The sequence below is a fragment of the Schistocerca americana genome, chromosome 2 (assembly GCF_021461395.2).
Source record: "Schistocerca americana isolate TAMUIC-IGC-003095 chromosome 2, iqSchAmer2.1, whole genome shotgun sequence".
In the NCBI taxonomy this organism is placed as follows: domain Eukaryota; kingdom Metazoa; phylum Arthropoda; class Insecta; order Orthoptera; family Acrididae; genus Schistocerca; species Schistocerca americana.
In genome coordinates this window covers 659794977-659811268 of record NC_060120.1, presented here as the reverse complement: position 1 = coordinate 659811268, position 16292 = coordinate 659794977, and positions in this window count along the sequence as shown.

Below are 16292 nucleotides of genomic sequence, written 5' to 3'. Positions count from 1 at the left end.
ACCAAATTGAGAACCACAGCACGTTTGAGGAAGAGAAACGATATCTATATGGTCCTGGGATCGTAGATTAACCGTAAGTTTTGAAACAACTTTTTCTGTGTTACTCCAAACTTTAAACACGTTTTCCTCGAAACAACGTTATTCTTCGCGCGAAGTGCTCTGGATCGTCGACAGATTAACCGACTCATTTGATTTTTTTTTTTAGTGAAAGAGAATTAAATTTGGCAAACATTTGCGAGAACTTATTGTGTTCAAATATTAAATATTTTTTAAGCATTTGAGCTTAGAAAAACATACCAAGAAATTGATTAATATGTTACAAATAGCCGTCATTTTTTCGAAATATGTATTTATCAGAACCCCGTCGCGATGGCACCTCGAATTCATTGTAATTTAAGAATTTTCTATTTAGGTGCCTATTTTGGGATGGGCGGCAACCACCGTTTTTAATTTTTTGTGAGATACATTTTTTTCATACGCGAATGTACATACACTCCTGGAAATTGAAATAAGAACACCGTGAATTCATTGTCCCAGGAAGAGGAAACTTTATTGACACATTCCTGGGGTCAGATACATCACATGATCACACTGACAGAACCACAGGCAACAGAGCATGCACAATGTCGGCACTAGTACAGTGTATATCCACCTTTCGCAGCAATGCAGGCTGCTATTCTCCCATGGAGACGATCGTAGAGATGCTGGATGTAGTCCTGTGGAACGGCTTGCCATGCCATTTCCACCTGGCGCCTCAGTTGGACCAGCGTTCGTGCTGGACGTGCAGACCGCGTGAGACGACGCTTCATCCAGTCCCAAACATGCTCAATGGGGGACAGATCCGGAGATCTTGCTGGCCAGGGTAGTTGACTTACACCTTCTAGAGCACGTTGGGTGGCACGGGATACATGCGGACATGCATTGTCCTGTTGGAACAGCAAGTTCCCTTGCCAGTCTAGGAATGGTAGAACGATGGGTTCGATGACGGTTTGGATGTACCGTGCACTATTCAGTGTCCCCTCGACGATCACCAGTGGTGTACGGCCAGTGTAGGAGATCGCTCCCCACACCATGATGCCGGGTGTTGGCCCTGTGTGCCTCGGTCGTATGCAGTCCTGATTGTGGCGCTCACCTGCACGGCGCCAAACACGCATACGACCATCATTGGCACCAAGGCAGAAGCGACTCTCATCGCAGAAGACGACACGTCTCCATTCGTCCCTCCATTCACGCCTGTCGCGACACCACTGGAGGTGGGCTGCACGATGTTGGGGCGTGAGCGGAAGACGGCCTAACGGTGTGCGGGACCGTAGCCCAGCTTCATGGAGACGGTTGCGAATGGTCCTCGCCGATACCCCAGGAGCAACAGTGTCCCTAATTTGCTGGGAAGTGGCGGTGCGGTCCCCTACGGCACTGCGTAGGATCCTACGGTCTTGGCGTGCATCCGTGCGTCGCTGCGGTCCGGTCCCAGGTCGACGGGCACGTGCACCTTCCGCCGACCACTGGCGACAACATCGATGTACTGTGGAGACCTCACGCCCCACGTGTTGAGCAATTCGGCGGTACGTCCACCCGGCCTCCCGCATGCCCACTATACGTCTTCGCTCAAAGTCCGTCAACTGCACATACGGTTCACGTCCACGCTGTCGCGGCATGCTACCAGTGTTAAAGACTGCGATGGAGCTCCGTATGCCACGGCAAACTGGCTGACACTGACGGCGGCGGTGCACAAATGCTGCGCAGCTAGCGCCATTCGACGGCCAACACCACGGTTCCTGGTGTGTCCGCTGTGCCTTGCGTGTGATCATTGCTTGTACAGCCCTCTCGCAGTGTGCGGAGCAAGTATGGTGGGTCTGACACACCGGTGTCAATGTGTTCTTTTTTCCATTTCCAGGAGTGTATAATAAAGTCGTAAAACCCCTGTTCCCACAGAAATAATCGTTGTACGAAAAAGAATTCTAGTCAGTTTCATAATGGAGGGAAGTGTAGTGGTTAAAAATTGTAGAGGGAATCCAAAACTCGACTGCAGTGTAGGTTGCAGTGGTTACGCAGAGCTGAAGAGGCTTGCAATGCGTATACTAGCGTGGATCGGCCTTAAGCACTTTTTTGAACTATTGTACCACATAGAAATGTTGTTTCAAGCCCATGTAAAAACTATGTTTAGGGCTCTAAAACTGAAAAGTCAACAAGCAGCTGATTCAAGATGCTACTTCCCACGTTCGGACTGAAGCTCACAACGACCTACAACACAGTTAAAGCAATCAATTTCTCTAAACATGAACGTTTATTGTGGACGAAAATGCAGCCTACAAGGGCACCGCGCCTACTGCTCATCGCCAATTTGGTCCAGATTTATTATATAAGCGGAGTTTGAACAGAAATGAAAGTGACAGAAGTCGTAGCGCCAGATGGTCGAGAGTTTAGAAAATAAAAAAAAAGTGGCGTTTTTGGCGCGGAGCGGGCGATGCATGAGACATTATTTTATGTTAGAATGGTTTCCAGGCAGCGATTGGGTCAGCGGATAGAGAACTGAACGGTAATCCGTGGGTTATGGGAGCGGGTCCCTATGTGGAAGCACTTTTTATTTTCAGTTTTTACGTTACGTACGCTGCATATAAAACGAAATAATGGTCACTGTATTTCATTTACTGATATTTTAATGAAAGGGATGAAAAGGAAAGAGTAAGGAAAATATGCAATTGCAAATAAATTTCCAGGAAGGTTTTGAACTTACAGCGTCCAGAGAATTCTGCAGATAACTTTCCAAGAAGGGGTTGTAATTCAAGCATATAGGATTTACTTACGCGTGGTTTGCTGACAAACTGTTCGATGAGAGAGAACGTTCTATGGATGTAAACGACGTTTTTTCCTATAGAAACTTTAATACAACGATGTAATTGTAGAAATGCGGCGTTTATAAAGTGTTCATGTTGCAGAGAAAATTATTGATTCCCTGTTTTTACAATGAAAATCACTCCAGCACGCGTAAATCTTCGAATAACGCATTAAAAGTGTTTAATTTTATATACACACATCAAAAAAATGTTTGCATCATCCCGGTTCCCAGAACTGAAGACACGTTGGATGTGGGTATTGTATCACAGACACAGTCCCTTTGGCTGTCCAGAGATGTCACTAAACCCGCCCAAAGTTGTGAACAACCATGCATGAGCAACGCCTATTAGACAGACGGGGTCCGACAGCCGATCAGTTCGAGTCATTCCACCAGGAAGAAGGTACAAGGCTCGTGTTGTCCGTAGTTCAACCATGCCTAGACGGTGAATACCGCGGTTCGATCGCGTCCGCATTGTTTCTTTGTGCCAGGAAGGGCTCTCAGCAAGGGAAGTGTCCAGGCGTCTCGGAGTGAACCAAAGCGATGTTGTTCGGACGTGTAGGAGATACAGAGAGACAGTAACTGCCGAAGATATGCCTCGCTCAGGCCGCCCAAGGGCTACTACTGCAGTAGATGACCGCTACCTACGGATTATGGCTCGGAGTAACCCTGACAGCAACGCCACTATGTTGAATAATGCTTTTCGTGCAGCCACAGGACGTCCCGTTACGACTCAAACTGTGCGCAGTAGGCTGCATGATGCGCAACTTCACTCCCGACGTCCATGACGACTTCCATCTTTGCAACTACGACACCGTGCAGAGCGGTACAGATGGGCCCAACAACATGGCGAATAGACCGCTCAGGATTGCCATCACGTTCTCTTCACCGATGAGTGTCGCATATGTCTTCAACCAGATAATCGTCGGATACGTGTTTGGAGGTAACCCGGTCAGGCTGGACGTCTTAGACACACTGTCCAGCGAGTGCAGCAAGGTGGAGATTCCCTGCTCTTTTGGGGTGGCGTTATGTGGGCCGACGTACGCCGCTAGCGGTCATGGAAGGTGCCGTAATGGCTGTACGATACGTGAATGCCATCCTCCGACCGATAGTGCAACCATGTCAGCAGCATGTTGACGAGGCATTCGTCTTCATGGACGACAAGTCGCGCCCCCATCGTGCACATCTTGTGAATGACTTCCTGCAAGATAAAGACATCGCTCAACTAGAGTGGCCAGCATGTTCTCCAGACATGAACCCTATCGAACATGCCCGGTATAGATTGAAAAGGGCTGTTTATGGACGACGTGACCCACCAACCACTCCGCGGGATCTACGCCGAATCGCCGTTGAGGAGTGGGACAATCTGGACCAACAGTGCCTTGATTATCTTGTGTATAGTATGCTACGACGAATACGGGCATGCATCAATGCGAGATGACGTGCTACTGGGTATTAGAGGTACCGGTGTGTACAGCAATCTGGACCACCACCTCTGAAGGTTTCGCTGTATGGTGGTACTACCTGCAATGTGTGGTTTTCATGAGTAATAAAAAGAGCGGAAGTGATGTTTATTCCAATTTTCTGTACAGGTTCCGGAACTCTCGGAACCGAGGTGATGCAAACTTCTTTTGATGTGTGTATGATGCTCGCATGTACCCCTACGCCTTATAATTGCTTCCTGGATATTTTTTTGCAATTCCAAATTTTCCTTTACCTCTCCTTTCCATGCCTCCTTACGAAAATATTAAGAAATACAGTACATGGAATATCATTTCAGCTTAACTGCAGTGCAGGTACAGTAAGAATTGATAATATAAAAATAAGATAGTTTCTGGACAGAGACGCATTGTTGTTCCGTACTCTTTCTGCTGGGTCACCCGCCAGGCCAACATAAAATAATGGCTCGTAGCTCGTCCGCCCCGCGCCAAAACTGCAATTTTTTCTAAGCGCTAGGCCACCTGGAGCTTTCTCATCTGTCACTTTCATTTCTGGCCAAGACCTGCATATACCATAATCTTCGACGAAATCGGGGATGGCGAGTAGGCGGGGTCACCTCGTTAGCTGCAGCTGGAAAAAAAAAAAAAAAATAAATCGAAGGCTTCATTTATGTGGACCAACTAGGTTACGCAAACACGTCGATCAGTATTTTTTTTTTAAACCAGTTGTGACTATTAGCCTACGCGATAACAGGTTACCAACATATCTAACGTAGTAAAAGGTATTCCTGTTGAAATGGTGGGACACTCCTCCCTGTACACCAGTGACTGAGGCTGCAGAGTCGGCAGTCAGAACAAACAGCGCAGCGCCAGGCAAGCAGAGCTTTCAGTTTGTTGACGCGCTGACCTCGATAATAAGACATCGGCATTTCAGATGAGACCGACGAACTGTAGCTCACCAGTACTGCTCCGAGAACCGCTATACAACGTTATGAACTCCTGCTGGCGGGCTGCTCGACGCCTGTACCATCACAGTGTACAGAGAAAGCAGCTGACAAGTACTGCAAATATGGAGCGCATACCGGAGAATTACACTGTGTTGATGATATCTGCACCAGCGTCCCAGGTTCAGACGCATTCAGAAAGTGAACCCGAATTTCTTTAAAAGGACTCTTTTTGGGGCTGCAGGCTGCTTCCCAACGACTTCGTACCTTTTTCCTTTTGCTCACGTTACACCTCGATCTTACCTGACATCAAGCGCAAACTTTGACTACCTGCTCCAGAAATTATGTTGGTCTATACTGAATGAGCAGCGTACCTTCAGGGCAAAGAAATGTTCGCAGCCTTAATCAAGATTTGCAGCACACATGTTGTGTGGTAATTTTGTCAGCGCTAATGAATATAATGGTAATCTCACCGTAAAATGGATGTACAGGGAGACACAGAATAACGGGAATGTTTGAAATGAGTAGTGGCAGCCACGGGCAGGTGACAGCACTGCAGTCTCGACACAATAAGCGAGTAAACAGGCCGGCATTCCAGTAATCATGGATCAGTGGAACGGACAACAGCATGTGTTAGCCATAAAAATGTTTTATAAAAACAGTGATAGTTTGGTTGCGGCGCAGAGGGAGTTTCGACGTTTTTATAATTTAGGACGTCATGATTCCATTGCATCCAAACACGTGATACCATGTTGGATTAATAACTTTGAAGAGACTGGATCTGCCCTCAAGAAGAAACCGACAGGACGACCAAGAAGTGTGCGTTCTCCAGCGAACATTGATGTTGTATGGGAGGGCCGTCTTACAGAGCCCACGGCGCTCAACTCGTAATCAAGCAGCGGTGGTTGGAATGTCCCGGGAGAGTGTTCGCAGAATACTTCATCTTGAAACTTCCTGGCACATTAAAACTGAGACTCGATCTGGGCAAAGGTTCCGAGTCCGGCACACAGCTTTAATCTGCCAGGAAGCTTCTTATCAACGCACACTCCGCTGCAGAGCGAAAATATCATTCTGGATACTTCATCTTGATTTGGAATTTCATCCGTACAAACTACAGTTGGTGCAACAATTGAAGGACATCGATTACCGGTTGCGCTTACGATTCTGTCAACAAATGATTACAAAAATAAACAATGACGATGAATTTCTAAGGAAGTTTTGGATGTCAGATGAGACAAATTTTCATCTCACAGGTTATGTGAATAAACCGAACTACCGCTGCTGGGCAAACAAAAATCCTAATGACTTTCATGAGCGCCCTTTACACGCTAGAAAAGCGATGGTATGGTGTGGTAATTCATCACGTGGTATTATCGGACCGTATTTTTTCGCAAATGAACGGGGAAACACAATAACTGTCAATGCCGATCGTTACGTGGAGATGTTACGAAATTTCGTTACACCTGCACTGAATAACTTCCCAAAGCCCGGTTTCAAAAGGACTGAGCAACATTACACACTGCACGGAAATCAGTGGCATATGTGCGAGAATTGTTTGGCAACCGTGTGATCTCACGATTCGATAACATTCCCTGGCCCCCCAGATCGCCAGATTTATCCATTTGTGAGTTTTTCTTGTGGGGCTACCTCAAGAGCAAAGTCTACACGACTCGACCAAGAACCCTGGATGAGTTAAAACAGAGAATTCGGGGTGCAGTTCACGGTATCCCAGATGAGATGTTGCAGCGGTCAATGAGGAATCTCAACACCAGATTTCACGAATGTATTCGTACAGAAGGACGCCATCTAAAGCACGTATTTAAAAAAAATGATAAATGCCATCAATGTTTCGTAAATGGCAAGATTTCAATTACTATGACTGTAATTTCTTTCCTTCATCACTTCTAGCTTTATTGGATTGTGGAAATGTTCCAGTGTTTCTGTGTCGCCCTGCATTCCCTTGGATTTCTCAATTATTAAACAGGACTGTAATATGCAGAGATAGAAATTTCTGTTTCAGTGAAAACGTGGGTATTCTACCATATTGTTGAGGGACAAATAATTTGTGACCATCCTCATAACACCAGAAACCCTAAGGCCACCACAAATCTCTACAAAAATACGGATGTAGCCATTCGCGCCCGGAAAAGGAAGAGGGGAGAAGACAATGGAATACAAAGTACCCTCTGTCAAACACCAAATGTGTCTTTTGGAGTATGGATGTAAATGAAAAGATGATGAAGTATCCACCTGCTGTAACCAGATAAAATGAAACTGTGGAAGATGCTGGTAGCTTCGATCGTCTACGAGAACGCTGTGCAGTCAGTAAAGCGTTCTCTCAATGGTGCAATCAGATATTTTGCGTTCTATTGTCTTGACCATCGTTGAGGCTTGAATGTTTCGTGGAAGATGAGTAGAGGACATTAGGGTTAGGTAGACCAACTGAGTCTTATGCTGCAACTTGAAATACATTTGATTAAATGCTTCTCATTTCGGAAACAGAAACTGCTAAGCTTTCTGATCAAGACGAGCAAAGTCCTAGAGAATGCACGGTTTGTCAAAGCGTGGGCTCAAATGCCTGTACTGGAACAAACATACAGATGCCACCATTTGGGTTCACTGGCAATGAGAAACGCAGGAACGAGATGTGTTTACGGTTGCTGCAAGTATCATTTAGCGTTGAATGACGACTACACAAGTGTGATGGAAAGTAGTTTTTCCATTGCATCAATTTCATCTTGAAAAAAATGGAAATAAAAATTCTGAATAAATGAACACATTACCCCATTTTGGCTTCATGCAAAAACAGAGGTTCAATGTTCCAAGAATAGAGAATAGACCCCTGTTTCAAGTGTTTTATTAATAGCGACGTGTTTCGTGCTGTTAGTCCGTCCTCAGATTATCTCGGAAGAGCGGATACCGCTTTAGTGGTAATAAAATTTTAAAACCGATGAGGCAAACTTCTGAACACATTACTCCATTCCATTTTGGCTTGTTGCTGCAACAGTGGTTCAATGTGTCAAAAATAGAAAACAGACTCTGTTGCAAGTGTTTTATTAATAATGACACGTTTCACGCTTTAAGAGCATCTTTAGATTATTAATAAAATACTCGCAAAAGAGACTGTTTTCTTTTTTTGGAACTTCGAAGAAATCAATTATCCTTTAATCCCATATTTTTAAAATATTTTTACGTAGCAAGAATAAATTAGTCCGTAAAAGGGCAATCGAATGAAGTTATAAATTCAACACATTTATTAGACAGCGGTGTCTCAAACATGCAGTTATAACTGCTTTGAAACCCAAGGTGTAGATTTAAAAAAAATACAGCACTCTAAACTCTCTTCCACAAAGAAACGTTAATAAGGGATATGATTCCCATAGCTTCCGCATACGCTTGCACAGTGATGTGATATGTTTTGTACGATGTAGTTCAAGAGCTGTATTGACAGCCGGTCCCTTGATACATGCCTGACTTGAGCTATACTATGATTCGGATTCGGATAAATAGCTGGAGACTCCATGTGATTGATATCCAACAGGGCAGCTAGATATTAGCAACAATATTATTCATGAACAGGAAGTCTGGACCAATGGAGCGTCTCAAGAGACCAACATCAGATTGCAGTTCCTGAGTCCTACATCACTGGGAGCTGAAAGGACATCCCTGGCCACCAGCTCGATATGCCTACTCAACATACCCGAGGGATACGCTGCGATTCTGATCGGCTTTGAATATGTTGTAGCCGGCCGCGGTGGTCTAGCGGTTCTAGGCGCTAAGTCCGGAGCCGCGCGACCGCTACGGTCGCAGGTTCGAATCCCGTCTCGGGCATGGATGTGTGTCATGTCCTTAGGTTAGTTAGGTTTATGTAGTTCTAAGTTCTAGGGGACTGATGACCACAGATGTTAAGTCCCATAGTGCTCAGAGCCATTTGAACCATTTGAATATGTTGTAGCGTAGGACAAGTCAAGAGACGCGTATTTTTTGTACGTGACCAAACGGCTCTTGAGGGGGTGAAACATCCCCTTGACAGGAATTGAGTTTAGTATTTATGAATGAATACCGCTGAAACGGATACCGCTGAAACGGTAGCAGATATAAAAAGCAATCTTCAAATAAAAGTTCTATTGTTTTTAATTGGCACACTCAAATTTTTCGAAAAATGTTATTTTTTCGAAATCCCCTCCAATTCAGCATTTTTTTGACCTGACAATTTTGCAGTTCCTTATTATTGTACAGATCTATAATAACTTCAAACAGTAACAACTTCAGAGATATCGCCATTAAATCTGAAACGGTTACAACTTGAAAACAAAAAATATACGAATTTTAAAAAGAATATTCAAATACAACACAAAATATTTTATATTTTATAAAATTAAAAGAAAAAAGTATATATAGAACAATGCAGAATATACATTTATAATATAGTTATTTCGAAAAGACTGGTTAAACAATCCATCATGACAGGTGGCATTGAAGCGGAGACATATTGGGCACGCATACAGTGGCACAGAGATATTTGTAGCTTATTTCTGACATATGCGTCTTTGGGATAACACTTCATCATATATGGCTGAATCTGATATTAGTGATGCTATACGTTTTGCTGTTAGTAAATGTCCAAATGGAAAACAAAATAGTGTGGGGGAAAGGATTTAAAAAAATGACATTTTTGACAAATATTCTTGCACCGTTGTAGCTTACATTACAAACCGTAGAACTTTTATTTGACGTTTCTTTGTATCTGTGACCGTTTCAATGGTATTCATTCAGAAATATTAAACTCAGTTTTTTAAAGGCGCTGTTAACCCTCTTAACGGCCGTATGGGCACGTATAACAATATGCGTGTCTTAGTTTGTTCTACAATCTACATTACAACATATCCAAAGCCGATCAAAATCGATGTTTATCCATTAGGTAGGTTTACTTGTCAGAGTTCACCACCACTGAACTGCTTTCTGCCTTCCTATGACTGTCCAGCTATGACGTTCTCTACTAGCGACGACTAATTCTTCTATGAAAAGCACATTTCCACATTCACCAATTAGTGAAAATCTAATCTCTGCGTTACCGAATCCATGCTGCCATTACCCAGACCTACTGCTCTGGTAAATAGTTTATCGTGAAACTACTACTGCGATAGGAACTGCAAGCTTGGAACTCTACTGCCGTGAGAGAATCGCTGAATTTCGCAGAGCAGTTAAGGGTGAATATCGTTCCTGCTGTGGAGTGGTTTTACTATTGGTGGTCGAGTTTGTGCTGATGTACCACGATCATTATCTGTGCCCCGGAATCGTTGTCAAAACATTGAAAATACCGTTTGTGGCATGTTCATAGCAGCGGCCTGTGACCTCCCAAGGCGTCCAAGGAATCTGACCTTCAAAATTAGGTACCAGTGGCGTCTGATGTGTCCGCGGTCTGATACGGCACACAGCTATATTCACAAAGGGCGCCACACTGCAGGGCAGATCTCCATCGTGGCGCCACACACATTGCCAGACGAAAGAAGTTAAGCACCCAGAAGACATGGCCGGATGTCAGTGTAGCTCCATATACAACATCCACGCTGTAGGAGGTATTTAGAATTGCAGTTCACTGTGACAGGTAGAACGGCCACCAGAATGCGTTAGTGTCGTTTGTGTTTAGTGTTGTTAGTAGGCCTGGTAGCGTGTTATCATCATCATTCGCTTCAACGCGGGGTCGGCCTGATTTGGCGATGTTAATGTCAGAGGGTGGCCGAATGACCTTCCTGTCGCCACCCCATACATCCCAGGGCGCAATTAGTGTACCCCAGCTGTCTGCGTCTAGTGGAAACCATGAAATAGTGCGAACGGTTTTTTTTTTTTCAAATGCCTGCGAGTAGTGTAACTGAGGCGGGACGTGGGGACCAGCCCAGTATTCACCTAGTGGGATGTGGAAAACCGCCTAAAAATCACACCCAAGGCCTGGTAGCGTGTATATGGGATGTGAACTGTGTCGTATGTTGAGTAATTACTGCGAAGGACGCGGAGTGCCGTGTACGTGTGTGAGACAGTGTTATCACAACCTGATAGAATTTGAAAGACGCCTCAGTTGGGTCTCCATTCGGCTGGGCGGTTGAATCGTGCAATATATATGTATATATATATATATATGTGGGGGGGGGGGGGCATTTGGATGTGGCAGTCGCCCGACGGAGGACTGTATGGGAAGGTGAAGTGAGACATACTCGTTCTCAAAGTTCCGGTCGCCCATGTCTGACAATCACAAGGAGGGATCACTGTATTGTGCATCAAGCACATCGGAACCCCTTCACATGTTTATCTGCCATCTGAGAATAAGAAATGGACTAGCTGCTACATCCCATGTCATACCGCACCAGTTATCAGAGACTAGGTGCAGGCGAACTAGGGATTGACCGTCTGATGTGCAGGTTCCCGTTAACACCGCAACACAAAAGGCAGCGTTTGGGGGAACCACGACGGGGAATCATGGACAGAAGGCGAATAGAGTCGCATAGTATGTGCACTATACCGGATGACCATCGACAGCGATCTGGCGAGAGATGCCATTCTTCCAATGTTTTGGAGAGACGCACAGGTGTTACTACTGCTGTCTTGGTGCGGGTGCTCATCGGGTATAACTTGGTCGCGGCTTATGAGATAGAGGGAATTCTGTCAGCACACAGATACGTCACGATCATCCTACTTCCTGATGTGTTACCTCTCAAGTGGCAGTATCATGCCACTATTTTTCAACAGGACAATGTTCGTTGAGCCGGCCGATGTGGCCGAGCGGTTCTAGGCTCTTCAATCCGGAACCGCGCGACTGTTACAGTCGCAGGTTCGAATCCTGCCTCGGGCTTGGATGTGTGATGTCCTTAGGTTAGTTAGGTTTAAGTAGTTCTAAGTCTAGGGGACTGATGACCTAGTCCCATAGTGCTTAGAGCTATTTGAACCATTTAATAATGTTCGTCGACGCATCGCGAGTGTCTTTATCAACTTTCAGAGTGATACTGAGGTACTTGCATGGCCAGTAGGATCCGAGATCTGTCTGTGGTAGGATATGTGTCGCACCAGCTTGGACTTCAGCTCCATCCCAACGCTAGGTCCAGGATATTGAGAAGCAGTTTCAGCAGATGTTGGCCAGCTTGCCTCAGGAGAGGACTGAACGGCTTTATGACACGTTTCGCGTTTGCAACCAGGCTTGAGGCTGTGCCCAACATTATACTGATAAACAGGCTCGTATTGCCGATTTATTTGTCATTTTGACTCTATTTTTTAATCACTTGTGAATTTTTATTTCGTATCCTCCTCTCCTTGTGAGTGGTTCACTTTTTTTGTCAGGCAGTGCAGTTATGGTTAGGTGTCACATGGATGACGTACGTAACAGTGACGACATTATGCTTCTGCCATAAGTCGCCTCTGTCTGCCATAGTTATATTCTGACAATGCAGAGGCAGCTCTGCAGGGGCTACATCCTTTTTCCATCTGACGTCAGCCAAAGAGTTCGCAAATGGACTTTAATCAGCCCACCGTGGATTTAAGCGGACGCACAGCTTCACGCCAGTATTTGTCGTCGAACAGCATTGTCGTACAGGCGCCGCACAGTGTCTCAGTAATCATCGAGTGTCGCCGTGTGCTGTATTAACAGAGACAGGACTTAACAGTCGACGACAAGAGAACCCGACAGGATCTGCTAATAGATTAGTTAGTCATTGTTCTCTCAACTACGTTGATACTAGTGTTCAGATGTTTAACGCCTGTGTCAAGCCCTCTCATCAGCGTCACACAAAAACTGAGTATTTGTGTATGTAGATGCTTTCAAAATGCTTGTTAATTGTTACTCATTGTGTTGCCATTGTTGTTGTAGTTCGCTGTGATAAGACAGTGCAAGCACACCACCTCCTGCAGCAACTCCTTTCTGTGGTGGTGTGATAGCTTCCTGCTACGTTTATGTTGGGCACCGTATTTATGTGGTGAATAATAACAAAATCATTGTGACATTTTACGATAAATCTCACTTACACGTCGGAATGCCGAAGAAAACTGCCGCACCCAAATATTCGGAAAAAGATTCCAGTTGTTTTGCAGAAATGTAGCTTCATTTTATGAAAGGGTTTGTATGGCAGGCAGTCTAGGAATATTCACGCACTGCAGACTTCCAAGGCTGGGGATTGTGGTATTGCTGACATTTGATATATGGGCATATGGCCGTGGTCCAGGGCTCTTCCCCACGTTCCGTCTCCCACTGCTGCAGACTTCATCAGAGGCTTTAACGATTCAGAAAGCTCAAATGGCTCAAATGGCCCTGAGCACTATGGGACTTAACTTCTGAGGTCATCAGTTCCCTAGAACTTAGAACTACTTAAACTTAACTAATCTAAGGACATCACACATCCATGGCCGTGGCAGGATTCGAACCTGTGACCGTAGTGGTCACGCGGTTCCAGACTGTAGCGCCTAGAACCGCTCGGCCACCCCGGCCGACTTCAGAAAGCTATTACAGACTCGAACAAGCTCTACAAGCCGAACTATCTATACGTATATACGCAACGGTCGGTTCGTGACGTTATGAGACCGCTACCTAACGCCACAGATGCTTTGGAGCTTGTAGAGCGGAAGATTTTCGCTGTTTGTTTTAATTAGCACGGCGAAGCACCATTTTTCTAATTTCTATCCTCCTCATTTTCTGTTGAAATTGTGTTTGTGCTTTTGAATTTCCATGGCCTCTCTGTACCTCCTAGCGTAGTAATTATTAGATCTTGTAAAAACTACAGAGGGCGGGCCGGAGTGACCGTGCGGTTCTAGGCGCTACAGTCTGGAACCGAGCGACCGCTACGGTCGCAGGTTTGAATCCTGCCTCGGGCATGGATGTGTGTGATGTCCTTAGGTTAGTTAGGTTTAATTAGCTCTAAGTTCTAGGCGACTGATGACCTCAGAAGTTAAGTCGCATAGTGCTCAGAGCCATATGAGCCAAAAACTACAGAGAAACGAATTTGATTTTTTCCGACACTAGGGCATGATCTGCACAGCTAATTTATCCATCTTGGCACAGGCAACAATTTTCTTGTGTTCTCTGAAGCGGGTGCTGATGCTTATTTTTGTAGTTCCTAACTGCTGCTCCCCACCACAAAACTGCCCAGCATACGACGACTGGACTCAGCGATCTTTGACTGCAGTCTGATGACGTCACGAGCCGACCTTTGCGTGGATATATGTAAACAGTTCGACTCGCCGAGCTTGTTTGAGTCTGTAACACCTTCCTGAGCCGTTAAAGCCTTTGAAGAAGTCTCCAGCAGTGGAAGACGAAACGTTAGGCGGAACATCAGCAATCTAGGTAACCCCTACAGTTCTCTAAGAAATGACTATGGTATTAACTACGGGTCGTTGAGTAGCGCACAAAAAAACATTCCTCTACACTATAAGTGCAAATGTATCACGAAGAAAACTTTATGGAAAATAGCGTCCAGCACGCATTGTCAATGTTATGTTCTAAGCGAATTTTCAGAGCAGCGGCTGCAGTACTTACACGGCACAGGTAAGAGGGCCTCCAGTTTAGATGAGTTGTTGTGCTTTCACTGTCACTTATAACGCACTACCGTGAGTGCAAATAAGTACGCGTTATCTTCACGATGCGACGTCCACGTGAGTTCAGCTTGCAACTAGCGCATGCGCAATCGGTATTCTCCTCCTCTCGCAGCGCGAAGTTGGTGGGGGAGAGTGGAGGGGATACCTCCAGCTGGGGCGTCTGACACACTTTTCGTTGCCTCGTCACTCCGCCGTCCTTGTGTCGAAGAAGTCGAAGACCCCAACACTTTGCTTGTGGGTGTACAAAGGTTATTTACGGCACTGAACGCAACAAAATAAACCTGCAAAAAAATCAAAAGGAACGTCGAATCGGAATACTTGTGGATGAACGACAACTGAGTATACAGATTGTATCTCTCAGACAGTTACAACCATTTTATAAATACATTAAATAAACCTTTATAAGAGTTATAGGAATTAGTTCTCTTCTCTTAGAAAAAAAAGGAAAAAAATGTAGAAGGATCTAAAACTTATACCTTCGCTCAAAATGGAGGTCATTGTCACAAGACAGTGTCAATGCCTGCGCATGAAATATTAGTATATCGGTGTTTAAACTACTTGATGCTTATCATTCAACATAGAGCTGACACTTGGTCAATAAATGGTGCGCTATCACCGCGGCATCACTGGCGTCGCACTTTGGATGCTCGTTATGATATAGGAAACCGTCGGTAAAGGGCAGATCTCATACAAAGATGGCTAGATCTACATCTTACCCTGTGAGTGACTGTACAGAGGGAGGCCACGGTGCTCGATTTTTAGAACAGTGCACTTTACTGACACTGGATATATAAACGTTCTCAAATTGTGTGGAAGCACATACACCTCTTGCGGCTTTTTCGTGGTACATGAAGTGTATGAGCCTCCACAAAACACGAAAACGTATGTATATATTCAGTGTCAGTACAGCGAAAAACTCTGGAAACGGAGCACCTATGTTTGGGAGAACAATAGGAATGCAGTAGGGAACAAAAAATCTGACCACTGAAGATGCTTTGAAATAAAGGGAAACGCTTTAGTTCTAAATAAGACTTATTGCTGCCGCAGAAGAAGGGGTATAGCCTACATTACTTTTATTAATGCCAATGTGGGAAAACAGAGGCCTAAACACAAAAAAGACAACTTGTATTACATTTTACGTATTATTGATGACGAGGTCATTAGACGAGGAGCACAAGCTCGAATTGGGGAAGAAAAAGAAAGAAAACAGGTCGAGAATTTTTCAAAGCAACCGTGTTGGCACTTGCCTTAAGCGAGTTAGGAAAACCACGGAAAACATGAACCTGAACGGCCAACTGAGGATTTAAACGCCAGTCCTTTCGAATGTGGGTCCAGTGTCAGCCCTGCCCAACATCGCCCTGTGCAGTTTGAGGAACTTCAGAGAATCGTCAAGTTTCACCTGTTAGAGTGCCACGAGGACTGAGTAGAAAAAATACAGTGAAATCCCTTGGTAACTTTTCACCGAGAAAACAGAGCAGCTGATTAAGTCCCTTTATTTGGAAT